This window comes from Eulemur rufifrons, chromosome 17 (genome assembly GCF_041146395.1).
Source record: "Eulemur rufifrons isolate Redbay chromosome 17, OSU_ERuf_1, whole genome shotgun sequence".
NCBI lineage: Eukaryota > Metazoa > Chordata > Mammalia > Primates > Lemuridae > Eulemur > Eulemur rufifrons.
Window position 1 is genome coordinate 46472043 of NC_090999.1, and position 17240 is coordinate 46489282.

General features: G+C 38.6%; 1 protein-coding gene across 1 annotated transcript in view; it reads left to right on the forward strand.

Annotated features, from left to right (window-relative positions):
* The window catches only part of MAP1B (microtubule associated protein 1B), a 98515-nt gene that overhangs the window by 13120 nt on the left and 68155 nt on the right, over positions 1-17240 (forward strand). The window lies entirely within an intron of this gene.

Here is a 17240-nt window from a genome sequence, read left to right on the forward strand (position 1 = left end):
AGTACAGTCCCTAGGGTGTGAGAGCAAAAGAAAGCAATGCTTTAAAGTGCTGGCAGGTAGAGCAGAAGCTCTGGCAAGGGTTGGAAACCGTTGGCAAAACGGTGCCGTGGGTGCCCAAGCCAGGACCGTCCATCGGGGCGCTGGTGTGCAGGGACAGGGCTGGCCTGCCTTCCCACTGCAGAACTCACCCGTGGGTAACTCCCTCAACACAGTCTACTGCTCAGCTTTCTCTTCTACTCCCACCGATCAACAGGTGACTGTAGACTTTGCCCATTTTAAGAAACTTGAGATTTCTTGTGGTTTATTTTCTTAGCTGAATAAATAGTAAGACCCTGGCATAGTTACATTTTGTCACTAGTTTTATAGCTCCTAGATCACATTCACAAAAATCTTCTTACAATGTGATTGATTTTTGTAATGTGTACATGGGTGGTTTTGTTTAGGAACTCATGCCTTTTCCTTAGAAGATAAACAAACCACAGCTGAGCATCTTTAGATTTGTGCTGAGTGACTTAAAAATATCTTGCCTTGAGATGGGTTTTTGATGGAGCATTAAAATCAGCCCTTTGAATTTCAGTCATGCGAATCCTCTCCTCCCTTTGACATTAATGAGGCACGGTTTTACAACTAATATTTGCCAGTAGCATGATAAGAAAATGCTAAACTGCGCTTTAGAAAAGGGTCTGAGAATATTTTTAGTCGTCTTTCTCTGCCTAGACTTGTATGTTTAGTCTGTGTTGTGTAGAATTATAGCTTAATTGTATGTGCCCAGAATACATCAACTGCTCTGCCACAGGGAGTAATGAATGTGTTTTCAGCCCTGCTCCAACCTTTAAACAATAAGGCACACAAATGTATGTTCCCGTGGCATTCAAGGGGCTGACTTAACCCTCAAGGACCCTGCCGTTTCAGAGGGAAAGCCGACCCGTTGTCCTCACGTTTTCGCTGCCCACGCGCAGGTCTAGGTACCTGTCCCCAGGCCCACACGGCTCGGACTGCAGCATCGTACAAGATTACGGGAGGAATCCTGGTATCAAAAGAAAATGACAAATAGAAAACCTTATTTTTGTTGAAGTAACCAGATCTCTAACATCCCTTGAGGTCAATGCCGCCCTCCTGGGAGGGAGACCCCCATTGTAATGCAAATCCCTCGCCTTTCTCCCTCTTGCCCCCTGCCCTGAGCCTTCCCGGCCGGTCGGGGTCCGGAGTGACCCCGGGCGCGGCTGCTGTCGCCCCAGCGCTCCCATCCAGACGTTGCCGCCCCCGCCCGCCGCCCTTTGAAACGGTGCAAGAGCCAGACCTTGCGAGCAGGTCAGAATTTGGCAGGGTACACAGCACTAGGCGTCATTCCTGTGAGGTTTACATCTTGCTCAGCTTTGAAAATATATCCAGATCCTCCCAGATCCTCACACACTATGTGATTTATTTATTTTTTATTTTTTTGGTGCAGGTGCGGTCAACAGAAAGGAATAAAAGCTGCTTCCTTGCCATGTTCAGGCACCTTCACTCCTCAGGGTAGTTTAATGACGGCTCATTCAGACCACCCTAGAAATACCTATTCATCTCACCCTTTTTTTTTTTCTTTTTAGAGTAGAAAGGATGTTTTACTCTGCTGACGGTAATGGCTCGAAAAGGTTCCTAATGGGCACCATGGAACCACTCAGCACAGGCAGGCACAGGCAGGAAGGTGGCAGAAAATTGGCTGCCTGGGCCGGGGAACCATTTTAGGGCATGTCAGTAACCCCTCCATTAAATCCCACTAAGTGCGTTCCAGAACAGCTGCTGACATGCTAACCAAGGATAGCACCTCCTGCTGAATGTCAGCATTTTGTCTTCATTTTCAGAGACCAAAGAGAGCCCAGGGTTTTTGTTAGTAGAGAATCTTTCTTTCTTTCTTTCTTTTTTTTTTTCCAAATGTGCAACAACATCAAACCATCAAGCAACCGTAGTCCCCTTGCTTTTATTGCCTGCTTTTGGGTTTTTTCTCTCGGGCGTTTTGGTCAGCATCTGTGGTAGCATGCTAGAAATAATGGTGGAAGGTGAGAAATAAAGCATAAACTAATAGATCACTTTAAAAATGACAAATAATCTTTTTGAGTGTTTATCAATAAGCAAGGAACTGTAAAAGGATATATGGAAGAATACGGTATCCCCACTGTTTATAATTTAGTTGGGAAAATGTCATTCATAGCTGTAAAAAATGCTGCGTTGTTCAACAAAGAAAGAGTGTTTTCTTAGTTTACAAACTGCTTGTGTGTGTGAGTGTGTGTGTGTAATAGAGAGAAAGAGAAAGACAGAGACTCAAATTCCTAAAGAATTGAAAGTGGAGATTAACACAAGCATCATATTTTGATTGTTCAACCACAGATTTAGTCACAATGACAAAGGTTACCCAGGTACCAGCACCCTACCCCCAGCTGCAACCCAGGACTAATTAAACGCTACCCTGGCAACGATCAAGTATCCCCAAACATCATACCCCAGGGCTTACCCCTTTTGTTTTCTCGGCTGCGGTCTAAGGGTAATTTCTATTGCATGTGAAGGCAGATTTCCTTGGTCCTAGAGAAATGTGAGAAAGTAAGAAGTGCGCCTGGGGAAGCACACTTAAAAATGGACCACAGGGACTGGAGAAATTAACATAAATACAAGACAAAAATAATGTTATCTTAATAAACTCTCCCTGCCTAGGTTAAAGGATTGCCTGTAGTGAGCACTGGTGAAATGAGTGCCTATAGAAAATGTAACGACAGTCTACCCATGACTTGAAAATAAAACTATGTAATTAAGAATGAACAGTGAAAACTTAGGGTAATGTTTTATTGAATGTGGCTCCTCTCTGCATTTGTACTGCCCCTCATTTCAAAGACTCAAACTGAGGTTGCCTCTAAAAATTGCCACGTTGTGTTCCTGAGGGGTTAAAATAAAATACGGACATTCTGAGGACTGTCTTTGTTGTCGTAGAGGAAACTCTTCTACACCTGTACTTTGCTGTTAAGCCAGCCCTTTCTTTCTTAATAAAACAGGTTTTCAATGGAAGCTATGAGTAAACAAGCCACTGGTGAACATTTTGAATCAAATTCAGATTCCTTGCTGGCATCTCACATGCATAGAGTGAGGCAGGAGCAGCTACTCCCCTGAGGAAGCAACACATTTCTAGTGCCCTTGGCCCCAGGGACATTGCTTCACATAGATGTTGCTTTTTGGTTCCTGAAATGTCAGTCAAAGAAATGTCACATTTGGAGATGTTAACCTTATTGCAATAAAATTAAACATGGAATAAATTCTTCAGCTTAGGCGAACAATACTCTTAGTGCCGAGCTCTTTTGCCATTTTGAGCAATTGTCCTCTCTGCCTTTTTATTAATAAACTCTCCTCTGGAAGTTTTACTTGTGGAAGACCAGCAAAACAGATGTGAAAACTACTCGATGGAATTCCTCCCCTTTTTAATTGCACTCGATACCTGCTTAGAGATGATGTAGCAGCCCCTCTTTTATCTAGAATTCCAAATAGTTTCTGGGTTCAAATACTAAGAGTTTTTGGAGGTGCAATTCAATAGTAAGTGGTGTTCTGTGTGAAGTCCCAGGGGCCCCACAAGATGCTCAAGTGCCTTGTAATTAGTTTAGTATAATTGTGTGTGTGTGTGTGTGTGTGTGCGCGTGCACGCGCATGCCCGCATATGCACACCCAGGTATGCAGGCCTGTATGTGTGCGTGCATGAGAGAGAAAGAATACCGTATCGTATTCTAATTCATTGGAAAGGGACAATCTTTTCACATTATAGGGTATATCTTTTTAGAAGGTGCCCTATTATCAGCCAATCTGTCATTAAATATTTATGTTCCCGCAGCAAGACATAGTTCCAGTTCCTGGCTCTGAAGGCCTTAAGAAGATGTGTAAGTAAATCCTGGCCTGAGAGTTGTTTACAATTGAGTGTGGAAATAAGATAACTAACAGAACAAGTCGGTCTACAATGTGTGCCAAACGAGAATTCTGCAAGGGGTCCTTTCATAAATTCTGTTTGTTTAGGCTATTTTAAAAAATATATGTGCATAAAAAATACACACTAAAATCATATCTATGCAAATTGGGGCATAAATACAACAGATCCTAGTGTGCTGGATTCTCTTTGTGAACAGAGAATTTTGAATCCAAACTGAATTGAAGTATTCCCTAGTTTGGAGCCACATTTGAAATTAAGCCCTTTAATTCGATGACGAAAAGATTGAATTGATATTTTAAAGATTCACCTCTCTGAAACCACGTGAGAATAAAACTGCAGAACTGGATATCCAAGCTTAATTTCAAGATTGTCTTCATCTTTGAGTGCTGGAAAGCTGTCCACGGGCAGACTCTGAAGACAATAGATTGTGAAAGTGAAGGGTTTTAAGGAAATAAATATGAAATAATTGGTTCACTGCCCCGAGGCTAGAAAGGACACTTGGGAGAGCACCTGATTCAGCTGTTCAGTGTCAGGGGGAAGCAGGGAGGTGGCGGCATCAGTTGTGAGCTGCTCTCAGGACCTTTCCTCCTCCAGAGTCCTGGAAGCCTGACCTAATGCCACAGCTCTGGGCCACACCTGAGACTATTGTGGCCCACGGAGCTCCCTGAAAAGTTGCCATCAGTCCTTTCCTTTTCTGCAAAATAAATGAATTAGACTAGATCAGGTCATCTTAAGCATTGTTCTGCCAGCTGTTAGTTCTGCAAAACATTAAAAGTCAATGGAAAAGGATTTCATGGTGAAATAAGTTTGGGAACTGCAGCACACTCAATTTTATATTTTGAGGAGGCATGAAGTATATCTGCATACACGTGTTTAATTTTTTTAACCATGCATTTCCTTAACCTATTTGACCAATCACTCCCGTCACCACTCTCTCCCTTGGATCTAGATTTCTGTAGAACACAATTTGGGAAAGTATGGACCAAATGATCACTAAGTTCCTTCTGGTTTCTATATTCCATGATTCCATGAATTTTTACTAAATTCTGTTGTCATTGAAATGTAGACAGGAACTTGTCCTACTCTGGTTAACTTAAAATGGTTTTTAATCCAAGTTCTAGGATATCAGTGAAAGAATTGTGTTTAGAAAATATGCCTGTCTCATCTATTAGGATTATTAATTTTAGGGAAAGATGCACAGCTTTATGACACTCAGGTTGATTTCCCAGTTTGGGGATTCTTAGCCTTTGGCTTTCCCCATCTGTCTTTACTTTGCAGATAGACCAAACACGACAAAACTTAATCATGTTTGCACAATGCCAAACACCTGCATGGAAAGTATTTCAGAAGTCAAATTCATGGGTGTTTTATCTACACAATGCCAAATAGGAAATAGCTGCATATTTTTTCCATTAACATGAGAATTTCCACATTGATGTTTGGTGTTGCATTGAGCCTCAGATTAGCTACTTATTCACAAATCTTTAGAAGGAAGCTGGAGATTGAATCTCATGAGTTCTGGGGGTTATCTGTAGGCTGAGTGTGTTAAAAGTGCCAGGCACATCATTTGTTATAGATAATTGAGAATGGCCTGCATTTTAATAAGCATGATCAACTATGCATATCTTGTCATGTGAACCATCAATTAGCACAACATAATTTAACAAGTTTGTACATGCAGATATGAATGCCCTTGGGAAGGAAGGTCCTCAAATCAAATTATTACTGACAGTGTACAACTTGCATGCAGGTAATCATTATCGGAAACTCATGATTATCCAGAAGGAAAAGTGATTATTATGGTAATATATCTTACAATTGACTATTGGTATTTGATACCTTTAAAGTAACGGTTCCAATTTGTTTCATACCTAATTTGATCATATTTGCAAAAAATGTTTAATTCACTCATTAAAACCTAGGTGTGATATTATGTGTTTACAGCAAACTTCACAGAGCATTCTAAAATAATAGAAAAAAATGAATGCATAATAACATTAATGATAATATCTCTATGGATTAGAAGTACAGTGGTCTGATTAATCAAATATTCTAGGTAGTAGAGAGTTGCTAATAATTCATTATGGGATTATTATTTTTCAAAGTTTTAGAATCCATTTATAGATACAGTAATTTCTTTTATACAAACACCTCAAATTTATCTAGAATTAACTTAGAATTCCTACACCAAATTTATACATTAGCCCAAGGTATGCTTAAATTATTTATAGAAAACATGAATTTAGAAGTCTGTTATTTCTTCTTCCTCCCAAATGGAATGATATTTTCAAAGAGAGTTTTTTTTTTTAAAGAGATATTATACCCCTTAGGTAAGTATTGGCATTTTATTGAAGCACAGGTGAAGAGAGACCATCCCTCCAAGAGGAGAGCATCCCTCCAAGAGGAGAGCATACTTTGTTTGCTACCTGCTTGGAATCCAAACTCAGAACAATCTGATTCAGGAGGAAGGTCTTCTTCCTGTGCCTCAGGGCCCTCATTATGAACGTATTGGTAATTACACTGTAAACATGAAGATGTGCTGATCATTAGCGCGTTCTTATTACTGAAACATTAGTGAGCAAACCATTTATATTGAGGTTGGCCACATCAATTCTAATATGATTGTGCTTCAGTATAGAATAGTGCATATCCCTGGATGTTATAGGCTCTGAAAAAATGTCATTGGTTCTAGATATTGCAAAAGAACTCAAAACTGCTATAGAGAAAAAAGGAAGTGTGGAAAAAAGAGACCGTGGCAATCTTCTAGGTAACTTGAAAAAAAGCTCAGCATTTGCAAAATATGCACCAGCCCCCTGCATTTGCATTGTCCTGGTGTACATAGAACAGGTGCACCCCATTCCTAAGTCCCAACCAATTTTTCTTTCTACTTTGTATGTCCCTTGCCTATGAAAACATAATTTTTTAAACAGATAATTGTCTTCTCGTTTGCACCATCTCCCTCCTAATAAGCTAACAAACACAAAAATCCAACAAAGATGTAAAAGAAATGAGAAGTGAGATATTTTAAAGGCTTAATCACCTGTGCTTTAAGATTGTCCAGAATACCTTTAGAGCCTAGGAATAGACAAGGTTATATGGCTACACTGTGTAGCCATTTACATGTACATAATGTAATTGTTTGTGTGTGGCTTTGCTTTTATATTATTTCAAAAACATCTTTCCCTTTTGAAGAAGCATTAGAAGATCCAAGTATTAATAAATATCTGTTGATTTAAAAGATAACATTTCATTTGGTTTTACCTTCTTTCCTTCTATTGTTTTCTCACTTGTATCACTCATGTATTTTTCCCCCTCTAATGTCAACTATTTCCCTCCTGTTTTTCTTCTCTCCTTCTTGTTTTTGTTAGTGTGTTCTCCCCACTCTCCAATCACAGCCTTCTATTCTACAAATAGTGCTGGTTTGAGTTTATTTTAAAACATTTAACATGAGATCAGAGTTTTCTTTTTAAAGAAGCATTACATTATGTATTAGTTATACATATTATACTGTCATATTTTTGTTTTATTGTTTTATACATAGAACAGAGACTATTTGGAGCCTTTGGAATAACATTCCAGCATATAAATATAAATGAAATAATTTGGCAAATTAACTCACTCCAGGGGTTATCTAGAAGTATGATTCCATCATCAGATAGAAATTTTTATTGTTGGAATCCTTTAGCCAGCAAATGGATTTTCTGTGCTTGGTAAGCAGACTTATCACAGATTTAAAACTAGTTACCAAAAAAAAAAAAAAGAAAAAAAAAGTTCCAACTCTACAATTTAAAAAGAAGGGGAAAAAAAGCCAACCAAATAAACAAAAATATACTTTAAATGGGAAAAAATGGAGACCAAAGTGCTTAAATTAAGTAATCATACAGGTAGGTTGTTTAATCTTTCAGGATTCTAACTTTTCAGAAATGGTTTTTTCCCAATTGCAACTGAATCATAAGAAAAAAGGAATGCAGTTATCTTTTAACCATAGAAATAAGGAGATCTTAGGCTAATGCCCCTTGATAAAGAGCCTTAGAATAGTATCAGGCGTGTGGGCTTAGTACACAGATGACAATGAATGATGAGGTGTCATGGGCTTGAGAAACTATAATTAGCTGTTAGGTTTGAAAAATAAGCTGCATAAGAAATCTCACAATTTGCAGTGATTGTTTATATTGCAAATGCTTTCTTTGTCACAGATTTCCTTTAAACATTAAAGTATGATGGTAAAGTGTTTATTTACAAACTATCAGTTACTTTTAGAGACTTGGAAACCTAGAAGCTCTGGTAAAGATACAGTCTCTTGACAAAATGGACAGAGCCTTAAGGGGTGGAGTTGGGGCAGAAAATCTGAGCTCTAATCCTGCCTAGTTCTACTGCTAAGTAGATTTGTGCTATTGTGAACAAATTACTTAGCATTTCTGAACTTCAGTTTTATTATCTCTCAGGTCCCATTTATATTTAATATTCTGTGATGTAAGTGAACAAAGTCATTCAAATATTTTTTAAAATGGCTCACATGTAAAGTTGATAAACATAGCCAATATGTAAAGCCAAGATGTGTTGCTTGTATAAAGTGCTTTGGAATTCTTAGGATGCAGTAACTTGCTTGGCTGAAGAGTGAATGAAAACATGTACACTCAGTTTATTCATTCCACAAATACATGTTGTTTGTCTAATGGGATCTGGTATTGTGTCAAATACTGAGGCTGTTAATAAGCAAAATAAGCAAATGAGAACAGTCTTCCATGGAGCTCTCGGTCAAAGGTGAGGAGACAGACATTAATCAAATAGTCACACAAATCTGCATTATTAATACAAATCATGCTGAGTAGGAGGGAAGAGAATAAGGTGTTAAGTCTGTCAAAGAGGAAACTGACCTGGTAAGGGGGAAAGTGAGAGAATTTTAGAGCTGTGATTCTGAAGCATGTTTTTTATTTCATATTTAGGACATTGGACACTGTATTTATGTTTCCCTTTTAATACAACGTTAGCAATTCAGCCTAATTTTACAGGTTCTAGAGTATACAGATTTATCCTAGACTGCATATGGATCAATATGAGGTTACAATAGCCCATTCCGTAGAAAATAGAAACAATTAAATAGAGATTATTTAAAAATATTTCTATAAAGATACTCTTGTAAGGATTCCACTATTCTGCTTTGAGCCAAGAATCAAGTAAAAGAGAACTAAATTGGCTTCTTAAAAATATGGGATTAATTATACAAGTTTGCAAGGCTGCAAAAATCTTGATGCTAAATAGAGAAAAGAAGCAACCAACATTTCTGGAGATCAGAATTCAAGGATTTGTGTTGTAACATATTATGGCTCCTGAGTCCCTGTAGAATCATACCTTATGTCTATGTTGCTTAGAGGTTTCCTTCAGTATCTTCTTCCTAGGATCTTTCCTGTGCTCACTTGTAGAATACTTACCTGGTAATTTTTGAGGCTCTGTTAAGCCAGTCCTCTCTTAGTGTTTGCTTTTTTAAGGCCAACAGTATATAGCCTTTTTGTATCATGTTTGTTTCTGGTTCAAATGTCCATTTCTTCTCTCCCATGTTGATTGATATCTCTTGGTCCTATTTGGCAGTATCTAAAACCTCAACTTTTGCATATGAAAATACTTTTTCTATAACCTGGAGAATATTACTGAAGCAAATAACCTGTGTATTATTTGGAACCAGTGTCCCTTACTGGAAAAAATAAAACTTGATTTCACTGTTAAATCTAACCAAGAACAGATTTTTCTTATTCTATATAGGGTTTTACTTGAAGGTGTTTATAAATCAGTTGCAGAGTAACTTTCTCAGTAGGATTTGCTCAGATCTTGGCTAATCTCCTGAGTCTATGTGAAATTAAAATATGTTGTAAAGAAATGTCCAGATACAAGTATTTTTCATCAGTTTTTTTTTTTCCTGAAATTCTCTGAACCCTTTCAGTCTGTAGACTTTTTTCAGGTAGCAAAGTTTCTTTATGTATATCATTGTTTCTCTTCCTGTTGTTCTGATTTCAGTCTTAAGAATATATATGATTCTTAGAATGGAACTTGCTCTTATGTCTCATCTTCTGTGTCATTTCCTTTTTGATTTTCTTCCATGGGTTCTAGGAGAACATTTCACTTTTGCCCTGTGTATCACTTAGTCAGTATCCTGCAGGATTTGTTCTGCTCTTTATTGCCTTGGATGCAGATTTAAATTCTACTATTGCATTTTGTATTTCTTTGAATTCTTTTGTTCCTTCTACTGGTGGCTTCTTTTTAAATCTCTGCCTGTAATTCAGCCCACCCTATTTTTATTGTTCTCTGTCATTTCATAAAGGCAATGTCTACCATCTTGTGTAGATACTAAGTATCATTTTCTAAAATTTTATTTTGTCTCCTATAGAAAGTCATTTTTTAGAGAGATGTTTTTCCACCAAATCTAAGGTAATGTTCATGTTTTTCTTGTGCTACGGAATGTTTTCAGGGGACCCATTTTGAGTTTTGTTTATTTTCCCCTTCCTTAAGAAGTCTTGTCTAGGCTCAGAATTTGCCAGCTGAGGGTTGTAGGGACTCCTTAGTGAGTCTCACTGCTCACCTGGGTACTAGCAGTTCTACCCTCTTATAACTAGAACCTGGAAGTCAGATTCAGGTGCCTACCCGCCACGCTGTGTCCACAGTCCAGCAGGCATTCATCTGGCATGGGATGCTGACCAGCCTGGAAAGAAGTCTGTCTTCACTGTCAGAGCTTCTGCCTCCCATGGAGAATTAGATGGAACCTGCAGTTCTTCTGTGTATAAATACACTGCAAGTTATGAAAGACTGTGCACCAGCGTGTGCTCCTTCCCGGGCTCCTCCTGCCTCTGCTTCTACTTACAGGTGCTTTTCCTGAGACAACTGCCCAGCTCAGGTTGTAAGGTAGGACAGCACTCTCCTCCACCCCCAGCTCTGTTGGGTTCTGAAGGTGAGGAGCTGGAGGAGGGGTGGGGAGCCATGGGAAAGGAGGTATCAGATACCCTGCAGTAAGCCTCTTTTTCCAGGCTTATATCATAGAGTGAGGGGCAGATATGTGAAGAGTGAATCAAAACCTTTTCAACCTTCTTTGAGTCCAGCAGAATGATTAAGGGTGGGGGCCCAGGAGCTGGAGAAGCCAGGTTCAAATACAAGCTCCACCTCCTGCTTAAGTTCCCTGTGCCTCAGTTTCTTCATCTATGAACTTACCTTATGGAAGATTTATGAAATTCAGTGGCTATAGGACAAGTAAAGTATGGAAATGGTGGCTGGAACATATTAAGTGCTCCATACATGTTACTTTTTGTTAATATATCTACTGTTTTTCTGAGGTGGAGCATGTATTAAAAAATGTATATTTTAATTCCCTTTGGTGCAATTTGTCTTCACCCTGACCCTCCCCCGCCCCCAATACCTTTCAGCATTTGGTCATCTCTTTACATTAAATCACCGTGGTCAGTTTTTCTGGTTTTGTATATTTTCATGAATTTTTCAAAAATTCATAAATTTAGATAAGGATATGTCAAGCTCTTCTGGTCTGCCGCCATTTTAACCCACTAGTCTTCTTAATTCTGATTCAAAGTAATTGTTTAATGATATAATCTCCATTTGTGAAACTCTTTAATGCTTATAGAATGTGGTACTATTTTGGTATCTTTGATACACTTCAAAGTTATATTTTTAAGACAAGATTACACGTCATTTATATGAAAAATTCTCTGGTAAGGTTGATTTGTTTCATAGGCAACAGCATACTATTCTTATTCTAAGTAATGCATGTGTATTTTGTACTATAAACCAGTAGTTTACCAAGCATATTATTTTAAGAAAAATTTTCATTTTCAGATAATAATATTTTTTAAACAGGAAGAAAACCTTTTTTAATGATTAATTCTTATAACCTGCTATTCAAGGAAATGAGTAAGAAATCTTAGCAAAGCAGGAAAAGCTGATTCATCTTGACTCAGTGTTGAAATCAGCTATACCATTTGCCACTGTGTAACATCTCCGGTATTATTCTACAATCATTCAGGCTTCTGGTTTCTTTATAGCATTATCAATTCTCTACACTTGAAGTTCCCTAGAGCCAAATAGTTCCATTTTTCTTTATCTAATCTGGACCTTCTGTATTTCAAAACTTTATATAAATCCCTCTGCTCTTTATGGTGGTGTATAAAATTGCTTCCCGCAACCAGGAGAAGTGCCACATTCATTCTTATTGTCACTGTATGAACCTTATGAATTACAGATTTCTTTTTAAATTTTAGTTGTTACATGTTTATGAGTGAGAGTTTTGTGTGTGTACCTGTTGTCTTTTGTGACACCACAGTTTGGTTTGAGTAAGAAAAATGCAATTTTATTTAAATGATCACTTGGGGATATAACGTTTGCCTCAGAAAATCAAGCCTGACTCCATGGCCAGTGAAGTCCTTTGATTTCTGCTCCTTTTAGTGTTGTCCCAGCAAGACTCCACCGCTGCATTAGTGGGTCTGATTGTGTTCCCGAGAGGGCCCAGTGGGAAGGGCTTGCCTGCACCTCACGGCCACCTCCCTTATCCTGCATCTTAAGCCCTGTAATTAGAGCAGACATTACATTTGTCCCCAGCTTCTGTAGAATGATGTCATTGCATGTCAAACAGGGGATTAGCATGAAGGGAGAAGTCCTGTTGACATTTTCATTAAGAAGAACTTGGTTTTGCTTCATTTTGTTAACAGAAACTGTTGTCTTCATAGGAGAAATTTTTAAAAAGAAAAAAACAAAAGGAAAACTTACATGTAGACGTAGACATGTGCAGACTGCATGATTGGAGATACACGCTGTAGCGCCTCTCTCTGTCAATTAGTGAAAGCATCTGGGACACAAAGCCTGCCTGGGAAATCTCCTCCTTTTCTTACAAAAGCAGAATATCATTCTTCTCACAGCCCACAATGGCCTGGGCCCTGCTGCAGAAAATGTCCCTGAAAAAGGAAGGCAAAGACAGGGCCACCGCTGGGTAGAGAGGGAAGGCAGACGGCTGTTCCCATCAGACCTCTGAAATGTTTCACCTTCTCATGATGGCGTTGATCAAGTCTGCCTAAATTCTCCTGCCTCACTCCTAAGGGTGAGCTCTTAGTTCCCTTCTGACAACCCAAAATAAGTGACTGAGGCAAAGATTCCAATCAATGGAGGTTTATTAAAACAAAGTTTGAGGACTTCCCAGGAAAAACACAAATCACAGGCACATCTGTGGCTGTTTTTCCAAAGCAGGACTTGGGAACTCAGTTTTCAAAGGGGATAGGTTATACAGAAAGAAAATAAGGAGGAGGAGTGTGGGCAGTGAGACCAATGGTTATATTCTTATGAGGCCCAGGAAATGTGTTTTTTACATAAGATAAGACAAATGTTAGAAGAGAAAAAGGGAATGAAGGAAGCTTCAATTATGTAGATGTCCTTGGGTGGAAGAATGATTAATCTTGTGTGGTCTCTGTTCTGGACCTGGGAAGATAAACTTGTAATCAACATAGACTTTAGTTTTAGGAGCTAGACTTAGCCGGCAATTTATAAGTCCTTGCTTATGGGAGGCCAGCAATGAATTTCATTATGAATGGTCTGTGAGCAGGGCAGGCCTTTTACTGTTCCTGGGGATGTGGCTTGATGCACAGTGTTAGTAACAGCTATTCATCTGGAAGGGGGGACTGCGTGACTCAGCCTCCAAGCTTGACCTTCCCTTTTGCATATGGAGTTGGGGGTGGGGGTGGTTCTGAGATTTTTATTTTCCTTTATGCTTCCCATATGAAAAAAATAAAATGCAGAGTGAGGTGGAAGCCTGATGTCACAGATGCTTTGAGGCCAGAGGTGAGTCTATGGAAGAACATAATTTTTATCAGTCATTTCTAATTTCTCCGACAAAAATAAACATAGGAAGGAAATCACTGTCAGACTTGGGAAAGGGAAAGGGAGAGAGTCCTTTCAAGCAACCTAACAATAACTCTGAGTCAGAAAAGCTGGGTTCAGACACCAGCTCTGGCTTTCACTTAGTTGTGTGACCCTGGGCAACTTGCTGAATTGCTCTGAGCTGCAGTTGCTCATCCGTCCAAGGGAGTTAACTGACAATAGTGCTTATCCCTTACAGGGTGGTGCCTGGTCCCTATCAGCTGTTGTTTTTCACCTCTAAAAATTATTTCCTTTCAGAAAACAGACTAATGTTTTGGGGTGACCGTATTACTCGAGTGGGTAAAGACGGTAGTTTCCTCTTTTCCTTTTTCTCTCCCATTTCTGTCAGTGTTTTGCAGATACAGGTAAGAGAACTAACTCTTGCCAGTCTGGATTCCTTCCCTGTGGAGTAGACCTAGGAGCTAGGAGACGTAAACCTAGCCTAATTAGATAGGTTTTGAAATTTCAATCTTTTTGAATTTTCTCAGAGCACTGGAAGAAAAAAAAGTCCCCACTGATTTTTCTTGGGAGATTTACAAACTCCTACAATGTTTCTCAGTTCTCTATATTTGGACATCAGAATTTTCTTAGCGTCTAGTTTCCTTGGAACAGAGTTGTCCTGTGAAGAAGGATGGATTCTGTCTAGATCAGGCCCTCTTGCTGGGTGATAATTTTCCATCCAGATTGCCTGGAGGCTTTTCATTTTCATTCTTGTTTTGCCTCCAAAGGCAGCTGGTGAGCTGTTTCTTTCTCCTCATCTGACTTTTCAGGTCCAGTTACCTAGTTGATTGTCGCCACTATGAGAATGACATTTTAGAAATAAGATTCTGAATTACACTAGGTTTCGAGGTGTAGCACAACTAGATTTGACCAAAAGTCTTCAGTTACAAATCTTCAAGGTCGGTATATTTGGCTGTCTGGTCAGAAGGAAACCCTGGATGCGCCAAGTTCTGTTTGAGTGTTCTAGAAAGGACTAGGCCATCTGAATGACCCGTCCTCTGGCCCTTGTGTGGAATGAGAAGAAGGGTGAAGGCCCTGCCATGTGCTGAGCACCTGGTGACTATGTAAAGTGCCACTTACTGCACCAAACATAACTGTGGACATGTGTCCCTCCTGAGTTTCTCCTGAATTTATGGAATATTGATTGCCATTGTTTCCTCTACTCCCAGCTGCAGCCTCCTTGAATTATCTGAAATATAGGACAGCTCTCTTACCACAAGTTACCTGAGTGTAAATTTAATTCAAAGGAAAGTCATTACACACAGGAAATCAGCAATTGACTTTGGAAGCTAAAATTGCTGTCTAGAGATAGCCAGGTGCCCTTTCCCAGGTAGCTGAAGGAGCAGTTGGGTCATTTTTCTCAGCCTCAATTGTGTCCTCTCCAAGCTCTCAGCATGGCATTCTCACCCAAGGCTTGTCCTCATCTGTGGGTTTGGTTCTCAAGGATAATTTAAAATCTGCCTCTTTCTCCCCCAAGACTTCATAGCTTAGATGGTAGAAAAAAGGAGAGACATTCTCAGTTGCTTTTCATAATCATTTTATTCCTATCCTCTGTCAGATCTTGCCCCAGATCAGACCTGGCCTAACATTTTGCTCCCTTTACTCATTTGGTGGCCAACTACTCCCTTTCCCTTTAATTAGGGTATGTTCTTGAGTTGTTTTGCATCCTTGCCTGGTTATAAACTACAAAGTTACAAATGTTGACTATTGAGCCCAAGTCAAACTACAGGGTAAACCTTGCCCAGGGGTTGCTAAAATGAGTGCTTACATAATATGTGAATGTTTTTTTGCAAGGATAATACCAAAATTTATTTTTTTATTAAAAATGTATGAACTTGATTTTGAGTGTTTTACATTTGGTCATTTCCAGATGTAGAGGGGTTCAGATTTCTGCATGTTATTCCACCCATTGGACAGAGTGCCTTCCACTGTTACCAAAGGCTATGTTTATGGCACACCACGTTGGCTAGGTTATTGGGGTGATTTGCATTTTCATTTACATCAGAACTGTCAGGGTCTGAGTAATAATTCATAGTACCAGAAGGTCAGTTCAGTTCATTCATAAGGATGGCTTGTTACAAACCAGCAATTCCCTTTTTATCTTCCCAGGGATGTCAGACCATTTGGTGATAGAACCTGTAGCTTTGTTGTTGACCTCCATGTATAGGAGTGAAATCATGACCTATTGGTCTTATTCCTATAGTTAGTTGGTCATCTTGACAGCCTAAGTTTCTGCAGAACCTTTGAGTGTATTGTTTTTCCTAGATCAGTCTATGAGGGATGATAGCCAATAAACATGTTCTATAACTATTGTTTCATGTCAGCCACAAATTAAATCATATTTTCTAATTGAATTGCATGGAAACCTTATGATCTTTAACTGGTAAGACCCATCTTCATCCAGAATTAAATGGAGGCATATTACCCTAATGTACCTGGCCAAATCAAGCAGGTATTGATTTTAAATGGTCTGTGTAGGTCTGAAGCTCTGGCTTGAAGATGTCTCTTTCAAAATGTCTTCTGTGAAAATAAATGGGGGAGAAGCACCCTTTTTTTATCTGATTGTTAAATTTGGGTTTTCAACTGTTATGACTCCTTAAAATAAGGCATGCATACATATGTTTAAAATTAGCATCAGAAATGGCTTTGAGATGATTCAGAACTAAATTTTGCTTTCTCTTAATAATATCTGAGTCAAAGCTTTTTTCCATCTAAGTAGAGAAGTAAAATATTTAAACATAATCAAAGATTCTTAGTTACAGAATCCATGCTTATGAAATGTCATAAATAGCTCCAATTAACTGTTCATCTTTTGTTTCCAATGTTTTAAAATAATCAGCATGGAAAAAGTATTAATATGCATCCTACCTTGGAAACATGAAGAATTACCAACTATTCTCTTTTTTTACCAGCAGATGGCATGACTTATTGCTATGCTGGTGACAATGTAAAAACTAGCATATCTTATTACTTTAAATTGTTATATCATTAAAAGTGATTCCAAAAGTATTTTCCCCAAATATAACAGTCAAAAGTTTAATATCCTTATTATATAAATGTCCTTATTATATAAAGAGCTCTTACAAATAAATAAGTAAAACCTTAACATTTCAGTGGAAAAATGGGTGTAGGATACAAACATTCAATTTACACATGCATGGGAGATGGGTAGAGAAAGAGAGGGACACCCCCTAATGGCCAATAAACATATGGAAAATGTTCAATTTCTCTACAAATTAAGGAATACAAATGAACACAAGAAGATGTAAATTTTTTCCTATAAGTTGCAAGGCACTAAAGAATGTTACTAATTATTGGCAAAGAAGACAAGATTGGCACCTTCATATTCTGCTATTGGGATATAAGCAACCTTTCTGGAATGGAATTTTTCAATATATCT